Source organism: Pongo pygmaeus, chromosome 3, assembly GCF_028885625.2.
Source record: "Pongo pygmaeus isolate AG05252 chromosome 3, NHGRI_mPonPyg2-v2.0_pri, whole genome shotgun sequence".
In the NCBI taxonomy this organism is placed as follows: Eukaryota; Metazoa; Chordata; class Mammalia; order Primates; family Hominidae; genus Pongo; species Pongo pygmaeus.
Window position 1 is genome coordinate 191,122,278 of NC_072376.2, and position 24,350 is coordinate 191,146,627.

At 34.3% G+C, this 24,350-nt stretch overlaps 1 protein-coding gene across 1 annotated transcript in view; it reads left to right on the forward strand.

Annotated features, from left to right (window-relative positions):
• The first annotated feature begins 1,108 nt into the window (after positions 1-1,108).
• The window catches only part of LOC129035255 (uncharacterized), a 255,681-nt gene continuing 232,439 nt past the window's right edge, over positions 1,109-24,350 (forward strand). The window contains exons 1-2 of the mRNA XM_054485516.1: positions 1,109-1,383; positions 4,722-4,835. The gene's annotated coding sequence lies outside the window, so the exon portion shown is untranslated. The remainder of the gene's footprint in view (positions 1,384-4,721; positions 4,836-24,350) is intronic.

Genomic DNA, 24,350 nt, shown 5'->3' on the forward strand with positions numbered 1-24,350 from the left:
AGTGATAACTCAAAAGTAGCAATATTCTTCATATGGACAGGGTAGTATAGTGAAAGTGGCGGTGATTATTAATCCTCATTTAAAAAGTGAGTCTATTTTACATTTTAATTGTGGTGATGAACATATTTCAAGGAGATAGTAGCTTATACTTAGGAGAATGCTCTCAGCGCCAACAGACAATGAGGGATCAATTTATCATTAACTGATTAGACAAGACTTATTTTGGCAATTGGAAAGAGAAGCCAAATATATCCAGAATGTTCAGAGAATTTCATTTTTTATTCTACTTTCCATAGTCACTTATATCTATAGCTTATATTTTATTTTTGAGTTGAATAAAATAACATTCATAATGTTATGGCATAATGTGTTTTGGCACATTCAGCAAGTGCCAAAATCTCACTGGGACAAACCCCCATACCATTCATAATCACCAATAGTTATAATAATCACTGTTTAGCTTTGTATTATGTACTATAACTTTTACCAGGCAATAATAATCACTTGAAATAACCACATTCAACTTAAAGGAAATTTAAGAGTTTAAAATATGTATGTGATTATCAAAGAAAATGTAAAAAGCTGAACATAGAACTCTGTTTCTAGTAACATGGTACATAAGCTACCTAGAAGCTTGGCTTATATACCACAAAACATTTAGGAGACTTGTGTAAGAAAACTCCCAGTATTTTTTTTTTTTTTTAAGGAAGCTAGAAACCAGAGCTTTCAGCTGAGGCTGTAGATGCTGTAAGCTACACGGATGTGCTTTGGTTAAGGAATGGGCCGAGGGAGACATCCCGGCCTGCATGACTCAGCGGGATTGGTGCACAGGCACACACCTCCACTTGTTATATAACCTGTTTGTGTAAGCTCATACTTGGCTCTATGCCACTATTGTTTGTAAAGAGTATAACTGCCCTGCTGATGCTGTACAGGGGCTCTTGGGCATGGCTTGGCTCGGCATAACATCGCTCAACATGGCACTAGTGCCCAGAGAAAGAGAGAGAGAGCCAAAGCTGTCCGTCTTGAAGGCGGGCGGGGGAAGCCAGGACCCAAGAAAGAGTTAAGCTTCTGACCCTGAAGGAAAGGGAGAGCTGGCCGCGCAGCTGTGCGTGGAAATGGCCAGCTCAAGCAGCCGAGACAGAGCAGAGTGTGAGAGAGCTAATGGAAGTAAGCCGCTGAAGAAAGAGCTGCTGAATAAACCATATTCACCTGCGTATGGCCCGTGAGTGTTCTTTAAGCTATCTGCGTTCATCCACCCACTCCCCTCGGACCTCAGCATGGGCTGGAACATAACCCTAGACCTAACAGATGCTCTCATGAGCACTCTTCAAACTCAGAAATTTCCCTTCCGTCATCATGAGCCGAAGATTTCTAATTAAAGTATGTCAGGATGAAGTGGACTTAATTGACATCCACCTTTTAAAGTATAATTCGTTCTTTTCTTGAAACTCAAATGGATCTCTAAGTAGTAGAATACTTAGTAAATATAACTCCCATCCTTATTCTAGGCGATTTGGGAAATAAAATATTAGATGTGAAGCTTAAAAAAAAGAAAATATTATAAACACTTTGTTTTAGTCTATTATTTTGGTTGTTAATGTCAGAAACCCAGATCAAATTGGATAAATTTAGGAGACTCAAATATTTTCATAAGGGTGCGTTTTCCCTCCATTTCTAGTATTTCCTCTGTAGTTGAGCTTTATTTTCTCCCTCCATAGATGGACTCCCTCTATAAAGTCAAGGAATATTACGGCCCCGAGTGGTGGCTCACGCCTGTAATCCCAGCACTTTGGGAGGCCGAGGCAGGCGGATCACGAGGTCAGGAGATCAAGACCATCCTGGCCAACATGGTGAAATCCTGTCTCTACTAAAAATACATAAATTACCTGGGTGTGGTTGTGAGTGCCTGTAATCCCAGCTACTCGGGAGGCCGAGGCAGGAGAATAGCTTGAACTAGGGAGGCGGAGGCTGCAGTGAGCTGAGATGGCGCCACTGCACTCCAGCCTGGTGACAGAGCAAGACTCCATCTAAAAAAAAAAGTCAAGGAATATTACTAGCAGCTCAGATTTGGTTTCATAGTTTATCTGCCACAGTGGGAAAGGGGTGTGAAGCCTTCTTACCCAAAAATTCTAATAAGCATGACTAGAGCTAATACAACTTGATTCTGATGATTGGCCCTTGGTTCTGAGCCAGGTTGTCAACCCAAAACAACAAAAAGCTAAGAGAATATGCTAATCCCATTGCCAAGTCTGGCACCATGCTTGATGCCAGAGAGTTGCGTCAATTCCAGCCAAACTACACAGATAATTAGGAGAAGAGATAAATTGTCAAAGGAAACAGGTGTGCAGTTACTAGCAGGAGAGCAAATGAGTGAGTTTACTCTTCCTCTGGTACTCCCAGAACCAAAAATGTCCAAAACCTAAACTTCATATGTCATCTCATTTTATTTGCTATTTGGTGAATAGTTTTAGCAAGTTGTCATTCTTTGAAAGCTTTAGGATCAATGGATTCTTCTCCCTGCCTTTGAGCTTTTAAGAGATTCTTTAATGTCTGCTGAACTGTTAATACATTGCAAATGGCATTGGAGAAAGGGAATGGGTTGTAGCTTGCTTCTGCCAGTAGTTATTATCAGTTATAATTGTAGACAATAAATCCAATTTCTTTAAACTCCAAATTTCTTATTTGAAAACATTCTATGCAAGATTCAATCAATTTTTTAGACTCTAGATTCTCTTGGATCCAAACAAGTTTCCTTGGTTCTTTCAAAGTCACTGAATTTGATTGCCATATATTTATAGAGTTCATGGCTTGTAAATATAACTTTCGAAAAATACTCAAAATTTTAGATTATTATAATTGCAGATCTTTTTTGCCCCACTAACATCTCCTTTCTCCCGATTGTATGTATTGTCATCGAATCTTCGTGGTCACTTAATAAGTTTAAACAATTTTTGATATTTCCAAAAGCCAGTTTTGTTTTACTTTCAATTTGAAAATCAAACAAAATACTAACTGAATTAGACTCAAACATGTAATCCCCTTCAAATGTGTAGATTTGTTTTTCTATTTTTTAGCTCCTAATGAAACTGATAAAATATTTATTTTATCTAATATAACTAGAGAGAATATTGGTCATTGGTATTTGCATTCCTTTCTACTGTTCATCTTCAGTATGTTACATATTTTAACAAATATCTTAAACAATGGCCTATGAGTTTATGTATTTTCATTAGTTATAAAATATAACTGACATAAAATAAGCTGCATGTACTTAAGGCATATAAATTGATAAGATTTGATATGTGTATACACCCATAAAACCATCACCATAATCAAGAGTGAGTACATCCATAATCCCCAAAGATTTCCCGTTTCCCTTTCTAATGTCTTTTCTTCCCCAACCCATGTCAAGGGCTACCACTGATCTGCTTCTTTCTCTATAGATTAGTTGTGTTTTCTCAACATTTACATAAATCAAACCACGAAGTATGGCTTCTTTCAGTCAGCATAATGATTTTGCAATTCATACATGCTCCTGTGTTTCAATAGTTCATTATTTCTCACTATTAAGCAGTCTTCCATGATAGGTATATACTAAAATATGTTAATCCATGTAATGATGGGCAGTTGTGTTGTTTCCTGTTTCTGATGATTACATATAAATTTGCTATGGCCATGTGTATACCAATTTTTATATGGATGCATGCTTTTTTTCCTCTTGGGTAAATACCTAGGAGTAGAATGTCTCCATCATATGATAGGTATATGTTTAACTTTAAGAAGCTTACGTTGTCTTACAAAATGGTTGTAATAGTTTACATTGCTGCCACCAATCTTTCAGTTTCAGTTGTTCTGTGCTCTTGACAGCACTTGGTATTGTCAGTCTTTTAAAATTAGACAATCTAATAGATGTTTATTGATATAACATTGTGGATTTAATTTGCATTAGCCTAATGATTAATATGTTAAGCATCTTTTCTATGTATTTATTTGCGATTTGTATGTTTTCTTGGGTTAAATATCTGTTCAAATATTTTGTCCACTTTTGTATTGAGTCGTTTTTTAAAAAATTATTGGTTTGAGCATGCTTTATATTTTTTTAGATACAAGTCTTTGTTAATGATTTGCCTCAATTTTCTGCTAGGCTGTGGTTTGCCTTTTTTACTTGTTTAGCAGTGTATTCTGAGGATCAAAAAAATTAAAAAATTGAATGTAGCTAAGTTAACCATATATTCCTTATTTGATTATGTTTTAGACTCATATTTTTAACAAACCTCTGTAAACCAATTTTCACAAGTATTTCCCATGTTTCTTGAGCAACTTTTTGTATATTTTACATGATATAGAACAAAGTTCATTTTTTTCTTCATATGGACTTACCATTTTCCTAGTGCTGTTCATTGAACACAATCCTCCTACCACTGAATTGCTTTGACAAAAATTATATTTGTGGGTCAATTTCTGGGCCCCCTATTCTGTTTTATTGATATACTTGTCTATGTTGATGCCAATTAAATCAGTCTTGATTACTGATGTGATTTGCCTGTGTCCTCACCCAAAATCTCATCTTGAATTGTAATCACCGTAATCCCCATGATCCCCACCTGTCAAGGCAGAGACCAGGTGGAGGTAATTGAATCATGGGGGTGGTTTTCTCAATGCTATCCTCTTGATGGTGAGTGAGTTCTCACGAGATCTGATGGTTTTGTGTTTGGTAGTTCCTCCCGAGTTCATTCTGCTTCCTGCCACATTGTGAAAAAGGTGCCTTTCTTCTGGTTTGCCTTCCATCATGACTGCAAGTTTCCTGAGGCCTCCCCCAGCTATGCAGAGCTGTGAGTCAATTAAACCTCTTTCCTTTATAAATTACCCAGTTTCGGACTGTTCTTTATAACAGTGTAAAAATTGACTAATACAATTACTATAACTTTTTAAGTGTTGCAATCAATATCCTATAATTTTGTTCTCTTTTGAAATTATTTTGGCTATTCTAGTTCCTTTGGTTTTCATATGAATTATAGAATCACCTTGTCAATTTCTACAAAAATTCTATTGAGATTTTTATTTTTATTGAGATTGTGTTGAATCTTTAGGTCCACTCTGGGGAAATTTACATCTTAAGAAAATTGAGTCATCAGAATTATAAAAATGGCACATCTCTCCCTTTAGGTATTCTTTAATTTCTCTCAGCAATGTTTTATTTTTAGTGCATGTCTTGTATATCTTTTGTCAGATTTATTTGTGAGAATCTCATTTTGGATGCAATCTAAATGTTTCTTAAATTATCAGTTGTGTCCACTGCTAGTATGTGGAAATATTTGATTTGTTTTTATCTTTCCACCTTACTAAATTAGTTATTAATTTTGATAGCTTTTTGTAGATTGCATCAGGTTTTCTACAAAGTCACAAGTGTCATCTGTGAACGAAGAGAGTTTTATTTCTTCCTTTTCTATGTGTATGTCTTTTTATTTTTTGATGACTTTTTGCACTGGCTAAAATGTCCAGTTCAATGTTAAATAGAAGCAGCAAGAGAAGACATTTCTATCTCCTTGCTCATTTTAGGATGAAAGCATACTGTCTCTCACCATTAATTATGATGGTAGATGTTGGTTTATTGTAGATGTCCTTTGTAATATTGAATAATTTCCCTTTTATTCTTACTTTGTTAAAAGTTTTTATCAGGACTAAATGTTGGATTTTTTCAAATGCTTTTTCTAAGTTTAAGGTTATCATATAGTTTTTCTTTTCAGTTTGTTAATATGGTGAATAATACTGATTTCTCTTCAAATGTAAAATCAAACATCACGTATATTTTCAGATTCTTATATATTAAAATTTTGTTTGAAACTTTACGTTTATGTTCTTTGGGAGTACTTGTTTGTAGTTTTTCTGGAAATGTCTGCTTTTGGCATCAGGGTAATTCTGGCCTTATGGAACGTGCTGGGAAGCACTCTGTCCTCTTCCATTTACGTTTGGTAGAATTCAATGAAGTATTTAATATGGGCATATAATTTTCCTTGTGGGAAAGCTTTAAATTCCCTTTTTAAAATTAATATGAGACTTTTATCAATTTTTTTTGGTTTTTGAAGTAATTTGTCATTCACATTATATTGGAGTTGTTGAATATTTTGGCATACATTTTTCATATGATTACCTTAAAATTCTGTTAATACATAGAATATGAACTACTGTTATTTTTTACTCTTGGTATAGTTAATTTGGATCTTATTCCTCCCTACCTCTTTTTCCTGGAAAATCTGACTCGAGTTTTATCAGATTTTTTTTCCTATCTAGAGACAGTTTTCAGGTACATGGATTTTTGTTGTTGTTTTTCCCCCCAATTTTTCTTTTACTATCATGTATTTCTGTTCTGATCATTAATATTTCCTTTCCTTTGCTTTATTGGGCTTGTTTTTTTTCTGACTTCTTAAAATAGCACATGTGGTCATAAATTTGAGTACTTTTTTCTAATGTGGCTTCTTCAAATTTATGCCTAAACACTTACATCTAGTGACATTCTAGTGTGCTTTCACTGGCATTCAGTAAAATTTCTAACTTCCAATTTGATAGCTGCTTTGACCCACATATTACTTAGAAGTGTGGTGTTTTAACATTTAATTAGGAATTTTCACGAGACCTTTTCTATTAATGACTTGTAATTCAATTGTCAGAGAACATACTTTGCACTAATTGAGTTATTTTAAATCTGTTGGCTTGTGTTATGGCCCTAGATGTTCTATATCCCAGTAAGTGTTCTATGTACTCTTAAAAAATTGGTGTAGTCTGCTGTTAATTGGATTCTAAAAATTTTTTTTTTCTTTTTACCATTGTAACCATTTTTAAGTGTACAGATAATAGTGTTAAGTATATTCACATTGTTGTGAAACAGATCTCCAGGACTTTTTCATCTTGTAAAATGAAATCCTATACCTGTTGAACAATTTCCCATTCTCCTCCCCACCCCCTGCAAGGCCCTGGCAACCACCATTTTATTTTCTGTTTCTATTAATTTGACTACTTTAGATACCTCATGTAAGTGGAATCATACAGTATTTGTCTTTTTGTGGCTGGCTTATTGCACTTAGCATAATGTCCTCAAGGTTCATTCATGTTGTCGCATGTAACAAGATTTCCTTCCCTTTTAAGGTTGAATAATCCATTGTATCTTTATAGCATATTTCATTCATCCATTCCTCCATCAGTGGACATCTGGGTTGCTTCACCTCTTGGCCATTGTGGTAATGATATTATAAACATGGGTGAGCTAATATCTTTGAGATCCTGCTTTCAAAACTGTCAATTTCTTTGATTTGGTTGGTAGTATTCAAGACTTCCATATGTTTATGGAATTATATATTTGTTCTATCAAGTTTTGAAAGAGTGCTATTGAAATCTTTAACTGTAACAGTAGATATGTATTTCCCCTTGCAGGTCTATTGAGTTTTTGCTTCATGTACTTTGCAGCTCCATTACTGCATACATAGAGTTTAAGGTCTAAATGTCCTCTCAATGAACTGATCTCTTTATCATTGCAAAAAGAATTTTTTTTGTCTTTGGTGATATTCTTTGTTCTGTAATTTACTTTGTCTAGTATCTTGCAGTTACAGCCACTTTATTTTGATTAGTTTAGCATGGTGTATCATTGTCATTCTACCCACTTAGGTATCAGTGTTAAGGTTTCATTCCCTTTAAGCAGTAAAAAGATAAAACTGTATTTTTTATCCAATCTGATGGTTTTTCTAACTTTTAACTATAGTGTTTGTCACTTACACTTAATGTGATTGTTGACATGATTGACTTTAAGACATCTGAAGTTGGCCATGGAGTTTATGACTGGCCATTTTCAACTTCAGTGTGAATACAGCATATTTATATTCCTGCATATTTTATTAAAAATTGAAAATGAAAATCTTTCAATTGGTCACAGAACGCAAACTAAAAACAAACACCAATGTTTGCTTTTATCAAGTTGATATGGTTTGGCTGTGTCCCCACCCAAATCTCATATTGAATTTTGGTTCCCATAATCCCCACGTGTCATGAGAGGGACCTGGTGGGAGGTAACTGAATCATGGGAGCGGTTACCCTCATGGTGCTTTTGTGATAGTGAGTTCTCATGAGATCTGGTGGTTTTATGAGGGGCTTTCCCCCCTTTTGCTTGGCACTTCTCCTTGCTGCTGCCATATGAAGGACATCTTTGCTTCCCCTTCCACCACGACTGTAAGTTTCCTGAGGCCTCCCCAGCCATGCTGAACTGTGAGTCAATTAAACCTCTTTCCTGTATAAATTACCCAGTCTTGGGATGTCTTTATTAGCAGCATGAGAATGGACTAATACACAAATGCTAACCTATAACTGTAGTATTTAAAAAGAGACTATAAATTGAGGCTTCTACTGTTAAGATAGAAGCCTAGTTTAAATAAGAGTTATCTAAAATGTCTTAATTGGCAAATCCTGGACCAATTTTATTTTTATAGGTAGTATTGTATGCTATGCATGAAGCTAGTTTGATAAATGTTTGTTAAATTGAATTTTCTGAATCTTCCTGGATGTTTAGTTTAATACTTTTTGTCTCATGCCCCTAACATTGCTTTTATCAATTTCTAAGACTATGTCTAGGTTTCTAATTCCTTCTAAGGTTTTAAATTGGCAGAATCATTAGAAGCAGTCAGATAAGTTATCTGCAGATCCAGGAAAGTTTTGATTTCACTGGTCACATTCCCAAGGTTGTCCAATCCCATATTCTGCCATTTTACAATGTGGCCTGTAAAAAGGAAGATAATTTTCTCACTCCTTCCACTAACTCCAAACATGAAGAACCTCTTTATATATCTATTAAAAAAAAGGTATGATAGCTGATAAAGCTGGAGTTTGAATTATGGTAAAACAAAACCAAACTGTTTTATGCATACAGTAAGAAATTATATATATATATATTTATAAAAATTATATGTATATATATAAAAATTTTGAGATGGAGTCTCGCTTTGTCACCCAGGCTGGAGAGCAGTGGCACAATCTCGGCTCACTGCAACCTCCGCCTCCCGGGTTCAAGCAGTTCTCCTCCCTCAGCCTCCCAAGTAGCTGGGACTACAGGCATGTGCATGGCTAATTTTTTGTATTTTTAATAGAGATGGGGGTTTCACCATGTTAGTCAGGATGGTCTCGATCTCCTGACCTCATGATCTGCCCATCTAGGCCTCTCAAAGTGCTGGGATTACAGGTGTGAGCCACTGCTCCTGGCTGAAATTTTATATTTTTACCTTTATATTCTGTTTGATATTATTCCTAAGTTATTAATAAATATTGTATATTTTATATCAAATAAGAATTGAACTATTAACAAAATTACTAATATACACATACATAAATTTGAATCAAATGGAAATAGTCTTGATATATTCCACTCAATTGTTAACTGGTGGGAATGGATTTATGATTTAACATAGAAGGCAAATTTAATAGTTGTTTGCATTGTGAAGATAAGTCCCTGACAGCATTTCTTTTTATTGAAACTGATAGTTATAACTACTTTGAACCATTTATTTATACATCTATACATAGTGATCTTTAAAGACAAAATATTGAGTAATATTATAATATCTGGAGACCTATTAAGTCATTATAAACAATAGGTCATAGAACACTTTCACAGAGAGAACTGATTCTAACAAATTATCGTACTGACCCATATAATTATCTTTAATACAAGAAGATATGATACTTTTAAAATAATGGTCAGAACAGAACTATAAAAGGATTTACCAAAGTATATACTGATGCATATTTGCCTGTGATGCCCTAGTATGACGGACTGAGGACAAATATGATGAACATTACTCCAGATAAAGTTTCATTTTCAGTTCTCACTAATCTAGAACATACTACCTTAGCCAGGACAAGATAGGTAGTTCATAGGTCTCATGGTGACCACATCATATTCCAACAATAACTAGTCTTTAAAACTCAGCAGTTTTTAACAGTAGTTTCTCATGCTTTTCGGTGATTATATGCTGAAAAATGTTGTCCTAATGTTCTGTTGGAATGCGTAATTTGAAAATATGAGATTCACTGATACAAGTGTCAAGTAAAACCACATTAAACCTTCATCCATGACTAAGTGTAGTTCTTGCGGGGCAGGAGAGAGGTGGGAAACTAAAGGAGGAGAGCAAATAGGACAATGCTCTTATAGGATTGTATTGAACTACAAGTTCAGATTGTGTTTCTGAATTTGCTAGTAGTATAGAAAGCCATACATGTATGTGTGTATATATATGTGTGTGTGTGTGTGTATATATACACATACATAGAGAGAGAAACAATGTTACACATGGTAGGGGATCTCAAGCCATCTCAAAAAAGCTTGTAAGTAACATATTAGCATTACTATGCTTCATATGACATACTGGGCACAGAGGGTAATAGTATTGAAATTAATGTTACTACTAATTTTAATTTCCCAGGTGACTGGAAAAAATTTCAAGTTTCAAATTCAGAATTCCACCAACATGATTTTCTGCTTCTAGTATTTCTTATGAAAGATTGTATTTTCCAAAGATGACTACGCCCATGTATGCATATGAAAATCATCCTATATACTTAAAATGTAATGGTAATATACCTTTATTGAGAAGTACAATCTATGTTTCCTCTCCCCAAACCTGGGTGTACTTTTGTGACCTCTTTGACCAATACAAAGTGGTAGAGGGGTGTTTCATGACTTCTGAGGTCTGACCGTAAGTGGCAATGTGGTTTCTGTTTTCCTTGGAAGACTTGCTAATAAAATGGGCCATTGTGTTCTTGCTGACAGTGCCAGCTAGTCCCCTAACTGACCATCAGCATCCACGGTCAGACATATGAGTGAATGAGGTTTCAAATGTTTCTAGGCCTGGATTTTAAGTCTCTCAGCCATGTCCCAGACATTGTGGAACAGAGACAAACCGTCCCACTGTATCCTTTCTGTATTTATGACCAACTGAAGCTGACAGATAATTATTCTTTCAAGCTCTAAGTTTTGGGGTAATTTGTTTGTTGCACAGCAATAGACATAGTTTTATGATTGTACCTGTTTTCTTCATGGCACCACCACATTTGTCCCCCGGGCTACATATATTTAGCCCGAACTTTTTGTTACAATGGCAAGGTTTAGGAGCTCTGACAGTACCAGTTCCGCCCTGGGGAGGGTAAGTAGGTTTGGAATGTGATAAAAGATACCAGGAGGAATAATTGTTCCTGCAATAACAATTGCTACAAGTATGATGAATCCAGAAGTGAAGGAGAAAGATTAGATTCAGCAGCACTTTGAAGCCCATTAACATGTAATATCACTATGAAGTTGTTTTGCTTCAATTGCTCATGATTAAAATAAACTTTATTAAATTCGAATTTAATGATCTAAAATATTATTTTACTATTAGAATGCATTACCAATGCTTAAATGTTGAATTGTTATTGCCATTTGTTAAGATTTAGAAAACACCTGCTTTTAATAAGTTGGTACTAGTAGTTGGTCTTTATTCAAAGTTGAAATTTTTCCTTAAGATGTTTGAGAAATAAGTGTATGAAGCTTCATTTCTAAGAAAATAAAAAATAAGTGGTCAAATGAAGTTGTACTCACGCTATTTGACCATAGTTAACATTTTACAGCAAAAAGAGCAGATAATTGGCAGTGGGACAGTGGATTTTGAATATGTAGGCAATATTGATTAAAACGGTCAACTAGTTAACCCCTTTCTCAGTGACCTGAATAACCCAGTACTATGGCTATTGTATTGCGCATTCTTTTCTTGAAACTCCAGAGAAAATGCCGAGTCTTTTATACTTTAGCTAACAAATTATTGGAGAAAATCTTGCATAGCAACTTGTGATTTGCAGGTAATTTCTTGTCAGTGACAGATTTATGATCTCTTAATTTTTAGCCAGGTCTACTTCTATAAGTACTAAACTCTAGCATTAATTTTTTTAAAACTGGAAATTAGAAACGTTTGACTTAGTGATGGTTGTCAGTATCAATAGAATAATAGTATGAGCAGTGCTCTGCAAATTTTAAAAAATCAAATGACATAGATTTATTATGTTTTAGATTACCATATTTTAAAAGTCTTATGGAAACATAGTCCACAATACATAATATGTTAGAGTCTGGTCAAAATTAAAACAAAAATAAAGCAATTGCCAAACTAAAATTTCATGCAACATAACTTTTTAAATAAGAATAGAGACAGACATTTCCAGTGACATAAGCAGGTGAGTTTTCTTGGCTCTCTTTTTGACTACCTCCGTGTGATCCCTATTTTCCTGCTAGAATGTACCCCCGGTCGGCTAAAGTTTAATATTTGATTTGAGTCTTACTCTACCAATGGTGGAGTACAGCCTATTTATACACTTCCTTAGCTATTTTTTATAATGCTATTCAAACTACAATTGTCTGCCAGGAATACTCAACGTTGAAGGTTCTAATCAATTCTAGTTTCTCTGTGAAGGCCTTCCCTTATCACCATCCAAGCCACTTCACTTTCAGGTAAACCTTCCACAACTCACTTCCACCGTTAAGGAATCTCATGTACACCTCTCCTAGAGCTGTGTGATTGTTTTTACAATATTTTTTTCTGAACTCATTGAGGGCAGAGACTGGGTTATTTTTTTGGAAGTGACGTTCCGTGAGACAGTGCATGGAATATATAACAAACTCAGTGAATCCAGTTTGAATGAACTGAACCCTAAATGATAAGAAGGATGTTAGAGTTTTACCTTAATAAGAGCAAAGAGTTAAAGACAGTGCAAGACATAATTTTAATGAGTAATTAGACGAGAGAAGAAGGGAGTAGGGGGATAAGCAGTAGATGAGACTAGAAAGCTAGAATGGAACCTTTAAATCCAGCTCATCTGTTACTTCACCTGGGAAAGCTTCTCTAAGCAGGGTGCACAGAAATCTGTTCTATGAACTCTTTCTAGAGTTTCCTTAACTGTCTTATACAAATTTTTAGATACTATCTGGTATTAGTCATTTGTAGATATGATTTATCATCTCCGTTGAAAAGTGAAACTCTTCAAGGCATACTATGTTATTCCTCAGGTTTCTGGTCCCAGAAATACTTACTGTTACAGCTTCTACAAGTGGGTGTTCAATCATCATTAGTTACATAAATAAATGTGTTTAAATAAAAAGGCAAATAGTTATTATATAGAATTCTTTAAAACTGACTTCAGAAAGGTCATAAATCAAAAAGCAGTGACATATAATGAAATTACATGCTGGACATTATTTGTGAACTTTTCATTTCTGATAATATAATTAGAAATAATATTTATAGCTAACTACATACATAAAACTAATACTAGAAAGAAAAATAATGCCAGCTTTCTTTGTGCTATGAGACTAAAGTAAGCGTTAGCTGTCTGCTTTTATGAGAATTTTTTCCCCTTTGTTATAATAAAAATGTCCTTCAAGTCCTTAGGCATTCTGAATTTCTAGAAACAAAACTGAGAGCATTTAAAAATACAAGTTGTTAGACCATGATTTATTATAGTAATTATTTTCTAAAAACAGAAAACATAAAAGCACAGGACCTGAGGGCAGGGACATCTTTTTCATCCTTTTGTCCCCAGCTTAGTACATTGCTTTCAGAGAATAGGTACCCTATTTTTACAATGTATACTCTATCTGTTGAACTGAACTAAACTGACACACGCAAAAGAGTGAATATGAACATATACATTTATGCATGTCAACATGTGCATGTTTACCACACTTAGGTTAATTAAAAACATTTTCCGTTGGAGTAAAAATATTTGCTAATATTCATAGTAAGGAAAAGAATAGAAAGAATACATTAGGAACCTATTATATATAAGGCATTGTAGAAGATACTAAGAAGCATAAAATTCCTAAGAAATTTCCACTTTAGTGAGAAAAATAGCCTATGTATAGAAAGTTAAGCAACCATTAAGGATAACTAACAGTGCAGTATATTAAATAGTTAACTACTGAGTTGTGATCATTATTTGTGTTTCTGCTCATCATCTGTTTTTTCACCCTTTCTAATATCATCCTGGTTTCCTCGAGGAGGAGCACTCTTTTCTACCTTGGTAAGGTGGAATAGCAAGGTACTTGTGTTTTTCCGTTAGAGTCTAGGTAGTATATTTTTGTTAGATATCCTTTTTTGTACTGTTGACAGCCAAATGACAGACAGGTGATCCTGGCCAATAGTATCTCTTACCTGGGACATTGAGGCTAAATTGGTACAAGGTTAAAACATTCACAAATGATGAGCTCTATCAAGGTACCTATAAGCTTGTGTAGTGGTCCCTTCTGATAGCTGTATGTTCCTATCTAGTCTGAGGATGGTTATGTTACCAGTGGAGGGTCTTGACTATGGGTCATCCAGGCTCTTGGCATTTTAAACAAAGAATTGGACCAAATGCCCAAACAAAACAACAAAAGAAGGAAGCAATGAAAGCATAGGTTTATTGAAAGGGAAGTACACTCCATGGAGTGGTGATAGGCTCCAGCAAGCGGCTCAAGAGCACTGCTTACAGAATTTTCTGAGGTTTAAATACCCTCTCCCCATTTGTTAGTTGGTTACACCCTACGTAAATGAAGGAGTGGCCCACCACCAGTCTGGTTGCAGGAGGTGACCCAACAGAGGTACTCTCCATTTTTTAATCTTCAGGCCGAAAGTGGGGGTTGCCTCTGATCCTTTTGTTACTTGGACATGGAGAGGTGAGGTTTTCCTTTTGATTCAATTCTAGGAAGTCAGTGAATATTGAGCTTAGGTTCCCTGCCTTCAGACCCTATTCTCCTGACTCAATTATTCACCTTTTCCTTCAGTCCTCTGAGTGGTCTTTCATCCTGCTAGTAACAGCTGCAATTGTTGAAAGTTAGGCAACATTGCTTGTTTTGTTCTTGTTTCTATAGATTTTTCTGTTGTTAATTCAGCTTTTTAAAAATCCCGATTAAAATAATTACTAAATACTTCTAGTAAATACTAGAAAAGGTCAGAAGTAGGAGAGAGTTCTATGCTGCAGTGCTCTGAAAAAAAAATAATTTCCAAAGAAATATTTGATGTGGGACTTTGAAGGATAGCTACAGATTGACCAATGTTAAATGAAGAAGGCAGGCAGCCTTTTTAATGATGAGGAAAGCCTGGTATTAAATATCAGAAACTGAAGATCATGAACTGCATCTGGGAGAGAGAGTAAGTAGAAATAATTTTATGTTGAACTGCAAATGTAGAATAGAAAACGGGTTGAGAACATATGTTTAAAATCCTGATTCTGGGTTTAAGTGTTTGGTGTTTATGACATAAAACGTTTGAAGATAACATCAAGTTAGAATACAAAAGAGTAAAGCCCTACTTTAGATAAGAAACAACTAATATTAGCTACAGAACAATAAAATGAACTTTTAAAATTTTTTTGCCTTGCTATTGATTCTTGTTTCAAATTAGATAAAGTATACACAATACACATAATAGTCAAAATTGGTATTATAAATATATAAATCCTATCTAAATTAAGAATATTACATATTTTCTCTTATATAGAAAGAAAGAAAAAGCTAAGTCTTCTGAAATCAATTTTTGAGATTTCATCTTAAGTTTGGTAGACAAGGAAAAATGAGACAAGAAGTAAATCACAGAATTACAAAGTACAAAGAGATTTTTGAGAATTAAAAGAGAAACTTAGAGCTTTTGATCATAAAGGAAAAAAGGAAATTGCATCCTTCTGTACAATTACATCAGTATTGATGTATAATCCACACCATTCAGTATCTAAAATTTGACTGGGCCTAAAATAGCCACTGTGATTTCCATGCTAAATTAACAAGATAAATTACAGAGCATCATTTTATTGCTATTGTTGATGAAAAGTAAAAGTTGCAATCAATCATCTAAATGCATTTTGGCATTATGGTTTGGGCAAAACATCTGGATTTTGATAGACATGTTTTGGTTTTCATTATCTGCACAAAGTTACACTCAGATTTCCATACTTTTTCTTTTAGGGAATGCATCCTATCGATGTGTTTTCCAAGGTTTTAACTACTAATTACTCTGGTTTTGATTAAACATAACACAAACTAAATAATGGAGCTTAGATGTTAGATACCATCAGTATTTGTGCTGTACAAATGGTAGCCATTGTCCATATCTTGATACGGAGCTCTTAAATTATGGCTAGATTGAATTGAGATGTGCTCTAAATGTAAAATACATACTGACTTTTGAAGACTTAGTATGAAAAAAGAATTATACATATTCATATAAAAGATAAAATGTATATGGCTAAAACATTCTTGTTAAAATAATTTCACTTGTTTCCTTTACTTTTTAATATGGTTACTAGAAACTTAAAATTCTACTTGTGGCTTACATTGTGTGTGTACTTGACAGCACTGATCCAGATCCTGAAGTAATGAAATCATTGTAGTTGAAGACAGAAGGCTGCCTTCTCTCTCCTACATTCTCTGATCAAATAACCTGAGGCCTAATTGTGGACACAAGTTGCTGAATTGTAACCAGTGATATTGGCATCTTCTGGGAAACCAGTATCAAAGCACTCTTGATTGTTGCTTGTATAGCAAAGACTTGGCAATGAAAATTTGATAGCTCAGAATATGGGGTCAGTGTTGATGGATGAAGGGTTTCGAGCCTCCCCCTCCATCTTGACCCATAGGCAGGAGAGGATAAGCTTATTTCAATGGGCAGTGGCACTATGTAGGGGCTGCCCAGGAACCGTGGGGCCTCCATGGCAGGGCAGTCATGAACTCTGCCTTCACTCCTAAGATCAGTTGAGTATTGGATCCATGAGCTGGCTAAGTGCACTGGCTTGCCACTAGATTAAAAAAAATGCGTTTTTCACTGACAGATTTGTTTTAATTCAAATACTTAGACTGGTTTTTTTTTTATTGCAAAACATCAAAATTGGGTTTTAAAAGCTGCTTATCTTCATTATGTTTTCCCAGGGGGTGGCCTAAGATTTCCCATGTCACCATATGTACAGAAAACATTATTTTGAATAAATGTGAATTTGCAAGTGCCATTAATCAAATTTACAAGATGATTGTTTTCTAATATGCTTTGCCTGTCAACTTTCTTAGTAATTCTTTTACACCCCACAGTGAAAATGACCCATCATGCAATCTGTTGATGGCATTCATTGAATTAGAATTAGGCTTATAATAAATCTCACATACTTTAAAGTACAGTAATCAAGAGGATATGTTACTTAGCATTCAGCATTTCCATCTGTTGTACATTGGTAATCACCGGGTATTTCAGTCCAGTGCAAGAGCATAGATCTGCCCTGCCTACACATCTAAAAATATAGGCAATGTATTTGTAAGCTCCTCATTTTTTGTGTTGTAATACAAAACATTTTCCAAAGAAATTTTTAAAGGATAAGCCTATATAACATGAATACTTTAAATGTGGAGACAGCTTTTTATTTAAGTCACCTACCTACACAATGTAAAATCTTAAATGTAGGTAGTCCTCGTTTTGCATAGTGTCATGTTACTGAAAGCTTGCATAGATGGGAATGGAGTCCGCTTTTGTAGGTTCCATGGTAACTAGCAATTGCCAAACTGTTTAGGAAAGCCATATGCCTAACTATGAAACACTCAAAATTGAGTTAGACACATTATACCATTAAGTATAAAATTAGAAATAAAGACAAGTACCATCGTAGATAATTCTCAGATATTTTGTGTCAAATTGTATGATATTCCTAAATCCACTGGAGACTCCGGAACTGCTATGGATTTAGAGAGAAAAGTCATCTTCTCAGTTGTCTTTACCATTTTATCTCTTCTTTCACATTTGCGCTACAAAAAATTGATTATAAATCTGGTTGCTGTGCAGACTAAGCATGGCAAAATGACACAGCAATTTAGGAAATGTTTTGTAAGGTTCTTGGTGAGCTACTAGAGTCAAACCAACAGGGTGGCATAATGTCAATTTGCACCATATCGATAAGATTCTTCTGTAGATAACTTACATTTATCCTAAAACATAAATCTCCAAGCTTTATATATTAGTGGAGAGGATTTTATATGCAAAGAATTAGGAAGCAATGAAAACTACCGATTTTAATTTGATCTGTTTGAAAATATTGAGAAGGTCCAATGCAATATAAGGCTAACATCCACATCCTTGTACCTATAATGTGACCACCCCTTGTCTAGGATATTTTCATTCATCTTGACTCCTTTGCCAGTACAAACAACCTAACCAAATAATAATACTGAATTACAATAAATTGCCAAGAAATATATTATTTCCCTGAGTTATTTTTAAAATTCTTGTAACCTTATGAAATTGGCATCATAATTATCTCATTTTTTCAGAAGATGAAATAAAGCTAAGAGGAAATGATATATAAAAATTACACAAATTACATGAACAGCAAGTGGAAGAGTTAAACCTGGGAACCTGAACGGAGCCAGTCTAATTCCATAGCTTTTCACTGACATACTATACTGCAACTCCCTGTTCCTCAGGAAGAAATCCTTAACTCATCTTGGGTTTCTGGTGTGTTATTATCATTCATCTTCTCTCTCATTTCTTTATGACCCATTGTTTGTTTCATCCTTTATAATTTTGTCTTATTTTTCAAAACTTTGCTGAAACTACAAACCTCCCAAATTTCTTTCTCATTACCAACTTAGCCTCATTCCTTCTGGCTTTATTCAAATGACATAAGATATAATTAACTAGGTTAGCCTCTTAAATGTTTCTCCTTCATTTTGATAGCAGCATATTAAACTATTTCTCTTTCCTTTTTCATAGTGCTTGTATTTCTCACTTGCTGGCTCTAACTACAAGTATTTCTGTGTTTTATCTTTGATCATCTTTTTGGTAATCCATTTTAATAGCTTCAGCTCTTGTTTCTAAGATGATAATGCCTTATTTTTTATTGAGAGACTTAAATTCTCATTGGATGTCTGTTCTAATATTTTGAATTGTCTAATGTTTACTTCCACTGGGACACTTATCTACTGTATTCCAAGGCTCATCTAAGAGGAAGACTTTTTCATAAAGAAGGCAATTGCTCCAGCACTTTGTTGCCAGATTAATAGGCACAAAACAGCATTCTCACCATCTCTCTTCCCTCTTAAGAGCAACAAAAACAAAAATAAACAATAAATATTTACTCTTTATATACTTGTCTGGATTTTCAGGCCTAGTTTAACGTGACATTTACTTATCAATCCCTCTTCACAATACTTCCTCTTATTGCATTCCTGTGTTCTCCCACGCCCCGTGTTTTCCTTTCTTCTTTTTTCTCTCATCTCATTGTCCAAAAATACATCATCTACATTGCCCACAATTTTACTTTTGTTTTCTGTTTGTCATAGTGTTTATTATTCTTCCCACTTATCCAAGTTTTTGTAGATTGTGTTGGCAGAGGTGAAAACCAACATCCTCCATTAGGTGGACTACTTCTCTGCCGCCTCTTCATGTCTTTTGAATTATTAAATTGTCCTGGAATACTTGTTTGACTCTTAGTATAAGAGTGCATTTTAACATTTGTTAAATTTGCATGTGTGTTATATAGTTCTCTTATAATGACAACCATTTTTTTCTTTCCTATTCCTCCTATAACGCAGCAGTGCTAAGCACACAATAGGCATTCAAGTAAACACTCATTTTGATGAATTCTTGGCCATCAAATACATGTTTCTTTCTCAGAAAACTAAATGGGGAGTTAGCTCTTATTCTATGTGTTGTGACAAGAATTCTTTTTAAATGTGACATGTTGGTTACATAATAACTCCTAAGTTCTTCAATGAATTCTGATGACTTTATACTTAAAAACCCAATGAATTATAATTATTCAGATATTCTAGAAATATCTTGTACAAGGCTTACTTCTCAACCACAAATTAGACATGCATAAATATGAATTTGAATGACACTCATTTAACCTACCTTTTCTGAAAGGTTACTACTTGGAACCATTCATTTATTTGTGACTAGCTACCACTTAGCTGCCATATAATAGCATTTATATACACTGTCCTCATTCTACTGTCTTTTATCCTTCACCTACCCTTGGTTGCATGGCATCAGAGACTGTCATATAGCTGCAGTGGCTTATTCATATAACTCTGTTACCTATGGCCTTTTGTATTAATTCGTATCTGTTTTTGTCAATAGGAAGATAATTTAAGGCAAAAATGAAGCTTTGCTTTTCTCTAAATGCCCTGTGGGTATATTATAGTCCATCCAAAGATAATTCTGATTATATAACTGCATTTATTGAGTATAACCTTAGCCTGACAGTGAAAGAGTGTTTTCACCATGTGCAAGAGGCCATTTGTCAAAACTGACCTTTTCTGTGAAACAGCTACAATTATTAGTTGATTCAAGTGTCAAAGCCCCATCATAAGATAAGTCAGTGAGGAAATTTTTTCTCATTTGATAATAGGTTTCCAAAAGAGTTATAGATGGATTTGATGTTTCTGTCTAGGGTTGAAAACGTAGCCTGAAATGTACTCGAAACAATTTAGATAGCCACCTTTGTTGAACTGAGTTACACATCACAATTTTGGTCTCCTTATAGATTGTTCATAAAATACACTCTGAGAAATATTTTATTTTCATTTATGTTTTAATTCTAACACATAAGCAATGTACAAGAAAAGCTTTATAAGATAAACAAAACTTCTCTATATGACACATTGTTTTACAGAATGTGATTATAAGCAACAGATGACAATGAAGTCTTATGAAACGTACAGATATAACATGGATGTTATATTAATGACAATTTATAATTTACTGTAAAATAAAGTGCCATAGTTCTATAAACAAGATAAACAGTATAAATAAAAATTAATAAGCATGAGAAATTCAAAACCCATGAGAAAAACTTCATCAGGAAAACTTTCAATGGGATTAACAGGACAAATTTCTTCATTTAACAGACTATAGACATCCTTCTACATATTAGCACAATGCTTAGATGTAGATGGTATGCCAAGATCATGAGAGCTTGCACAGATTTTATAGAATTAAAACATAATCACATGAAATAGAAGTGTTAAAACTTTTTGATTGGAAATAGAAAGTGTCAAAATGACACTCTCAAGTACAAAAAATGGAACAATGGGAAAATAAAGAAGCAGAAAGGGAGAAAAGTTTAAAAGGCAAAACAAAAGAATTTTACATAAAATTCATGAAGTGTGGTAGGCCTCAAGCTTACTTCCATGATAAAAATGTCCCGGCAAGAAACTAATGTGCCTTGTAATGGCTAGTGTAGCATTAAGTCAGCCATAGGGAGAGCTAAAAATGACTTTGCTAAATCCATCTTTTTGCTGTAGAAGATGTCACCTTGAAGGTAAGAATAGAAATGTGAACATCATAGATACATGTTAATTATGGGTTTGTCTACATGAAGATACCAGATGGTACAGAAATAAGTATATTGGAATAAGATTGGCATGAGTAAATTTCTAAATGCCAATAATTTTTAAAAATTAAGTTTTATTTTTAACTGACAAATTGTATACATTTACGGAATATGATGTGATGTTTCAACACGTTACATTGTAAAATGATCAAATAAGGCTAATTAGCATATCAATCAACTCAAATATTTATCATTTCTTATTGCTGAGAACACTTAAGATCCTCTCTTTCAGTTATTTTGAAAAATGTAATTATTAACTATAGGCATCCTGCTGTGCAGCAGAACACCAGAATTTATTCCTGACATCTAATTGGAACTTTGCACTCATTGACCAACGTTTCCCCATTTCTTCGTCAACACCCCTCTACCCTCACCCACCTCTGGTAATCACCATTCTACTCTTTAATCTGTCAGTTCAACTTTTTAGATTCCACATATAGGTGAGATTATATTGTATTTATATCCCTATGCCTGGCTTATTTTACTGAACATAATGTCTTCTAGGTTTATACATGTTACAAATGACAGAATTTCCTTTTTTAAGGCTGAATACTATTCCATTGTATATATATATGTCATATTTTAAAAATCTATTTGTTGATGGACACTTATGTGGCTTTCAAATGCTGGTTATTAGGATTAATGCTGCAATAAACATGAGAGTACAGATATCTCTTCAGCATACTGGTCTTAATTCCTTTAGGTATACATGCCCAGGAGTGAGATTGCTGGATAGTTGAGTAATTCTATTTTAAGATTTTTGAGGAATCTCCATACTGGTTTTCAAAATGGCTGTACTAATTTACAATACCAAAAGCAGTGTGTAAGTATTCTCCTTTCTCCATAGCCTCACTAACACTTATCTATTATCTCATTGATAATAAGTGACCTAATAGGTGTGAGGTGATTTCTCATTGTGATTTTAATTTGCATTTCTCTAATGATTATAGACGGTGAACAAATTTTCATATATCTGTTGGCCATTTGTATGTATTCCTTTGGAAAATGTGTATTCAGGTCCTTTGCCCATTTTTAATAAGGTTATTTGTTTTCTTGTTGTTGAGTAGTTTGCGTTCCTTGCATTATATAATCTGGGTATTAGCCCCTTATCCAATGTACGATTTGTAACTATTTTCTCCCAGTGTGTGGGTGGTCTCTTCATTCTATTGTTTCTCTTGCTGTGCAGAAGCTTTTTAGTTTGATTCAATTACATTTGTCTGTGTTTTGCTTTTCTTGCCTGTGCTTGTGGGGTCATATCTAAGAAATCACTGTCCAGGCCAATGTCAGATGTCAGCGAGCTATTTGTCTATATTTTCTTCTAGTAATTTTATGGTTTCAAGTCTTTAAGTATTCAATCCATTTTGAGTTGATTTTTGTATAAGGGGTGAAATAAAGGTTCATTTTTATTCTTTATATGGATATCCATTTTTCCAGCCTCATCTATTTAAAAGACTGTCTCTTCCCAATTGTGTGTTCTTGGCACCATTGAAAACCAATTGACTGTAGATACATGGGCTTATTTGGGGGCTCTCTATCATATTCGTTTGTTCAACATATCAATTCTTATTTCATCAGTACCATGCTGTTTTGATTAATATGGCTTTATAATATATTTTGAAATCAGGTAGTATGATGTCTCCAGCTTTGCTATTTTTGATCAGGATTGCTTTTTGGCTACTTGAGATCTTTTGTGGTTTCATATAAATTTTAGGATTTCTTTTCTATTTCTGTGAAGCATGACAGAATTTTGATAGAAATTATATTAAATTTGTTGATTGCTTGGAGTATGAATCTTAACATTCTTCCAATCCATGAACAAGGGACATCTTTCCATTTATTTGCGTTATCGTGAATTCCTTTCATCTATGTTGTATATAGATCTTTCACTTCCTTGGTTAAGTTTACTTCTATCTTTTGATGTTTTGTAAATGGAATTATTTTCTTTTTCAGACAGTTTCTTCATGTATAGAAATGCTACTGACTTTTATAAGTTGATTTTTGCATCCTGAAACTTTACTGAATTTCTCAGTTAAAAAACTTTTCTGGTGGAGTCTAGACTTTTCTAAGTATAAGATCATGTCATCTGTGAACAAGGCTAATTTGATTTCTTCCTTTCTATTTTTGGATGTTCTTTATTTATCTTTCTTGCCTAATTGCTCAGGCTAGGGCTTCCAGTAATATGCTGAATAGCAGTGGCAAAAATGGAATCCTTATCTTCCTGATCTTAGAGATAAAGCTGTCAACTTTTCACTGAGTATGATGTCACTGTGGGCTTGTCACATATGGCTTTTATTGTGTTGAGGAATATTCCTTGTATACTTAATTTATTGAGAGTTGTTATGGTGAAAATATGTTGAATTTTGTCAAATGCATTTTCTGCATCTATTGAAATGATATGGTCCTTTAATCTGGTAATATAGTGAATTACTGTATTAGTCCATTTTCAGGCTGCTGATAAAGACATACCGGAAACTGGGCAATTTACAAAAGAAAGAGGTTTAATGGACTTGTAGTTCCACATGGCTGAGGAGGTCTCACAATTAGGGCAGAAGGCAAGAAGGAGCAAGTCACATGTTACATGGATGGCAGCAGGCAAAGAGAGAATGAGAACTTGTGCCAGGAAACTCCCATTTTTAGAACCATCAGATCTCATGAGACATATTTGCTATCACAAGAAACAGCACAGGAAAGACCCACCCTCATGACTCAATTATCTCCCACCTGGTCCCTCACACAACACCTGGTAATTATGAGACCTACAAGATGAGATTTGGTTGGGAACACAGAGCCAAAGGATATCAATCACATTTATTGATTTGCATATGTTGAATCAACCTTGCGTCCCATGTACAAATCACTTGATCATGCTGAATGATCCTTTTAATGTACTAAATACTGTTTATTGGTATTTTATTTAAGATTTTTATATCTGT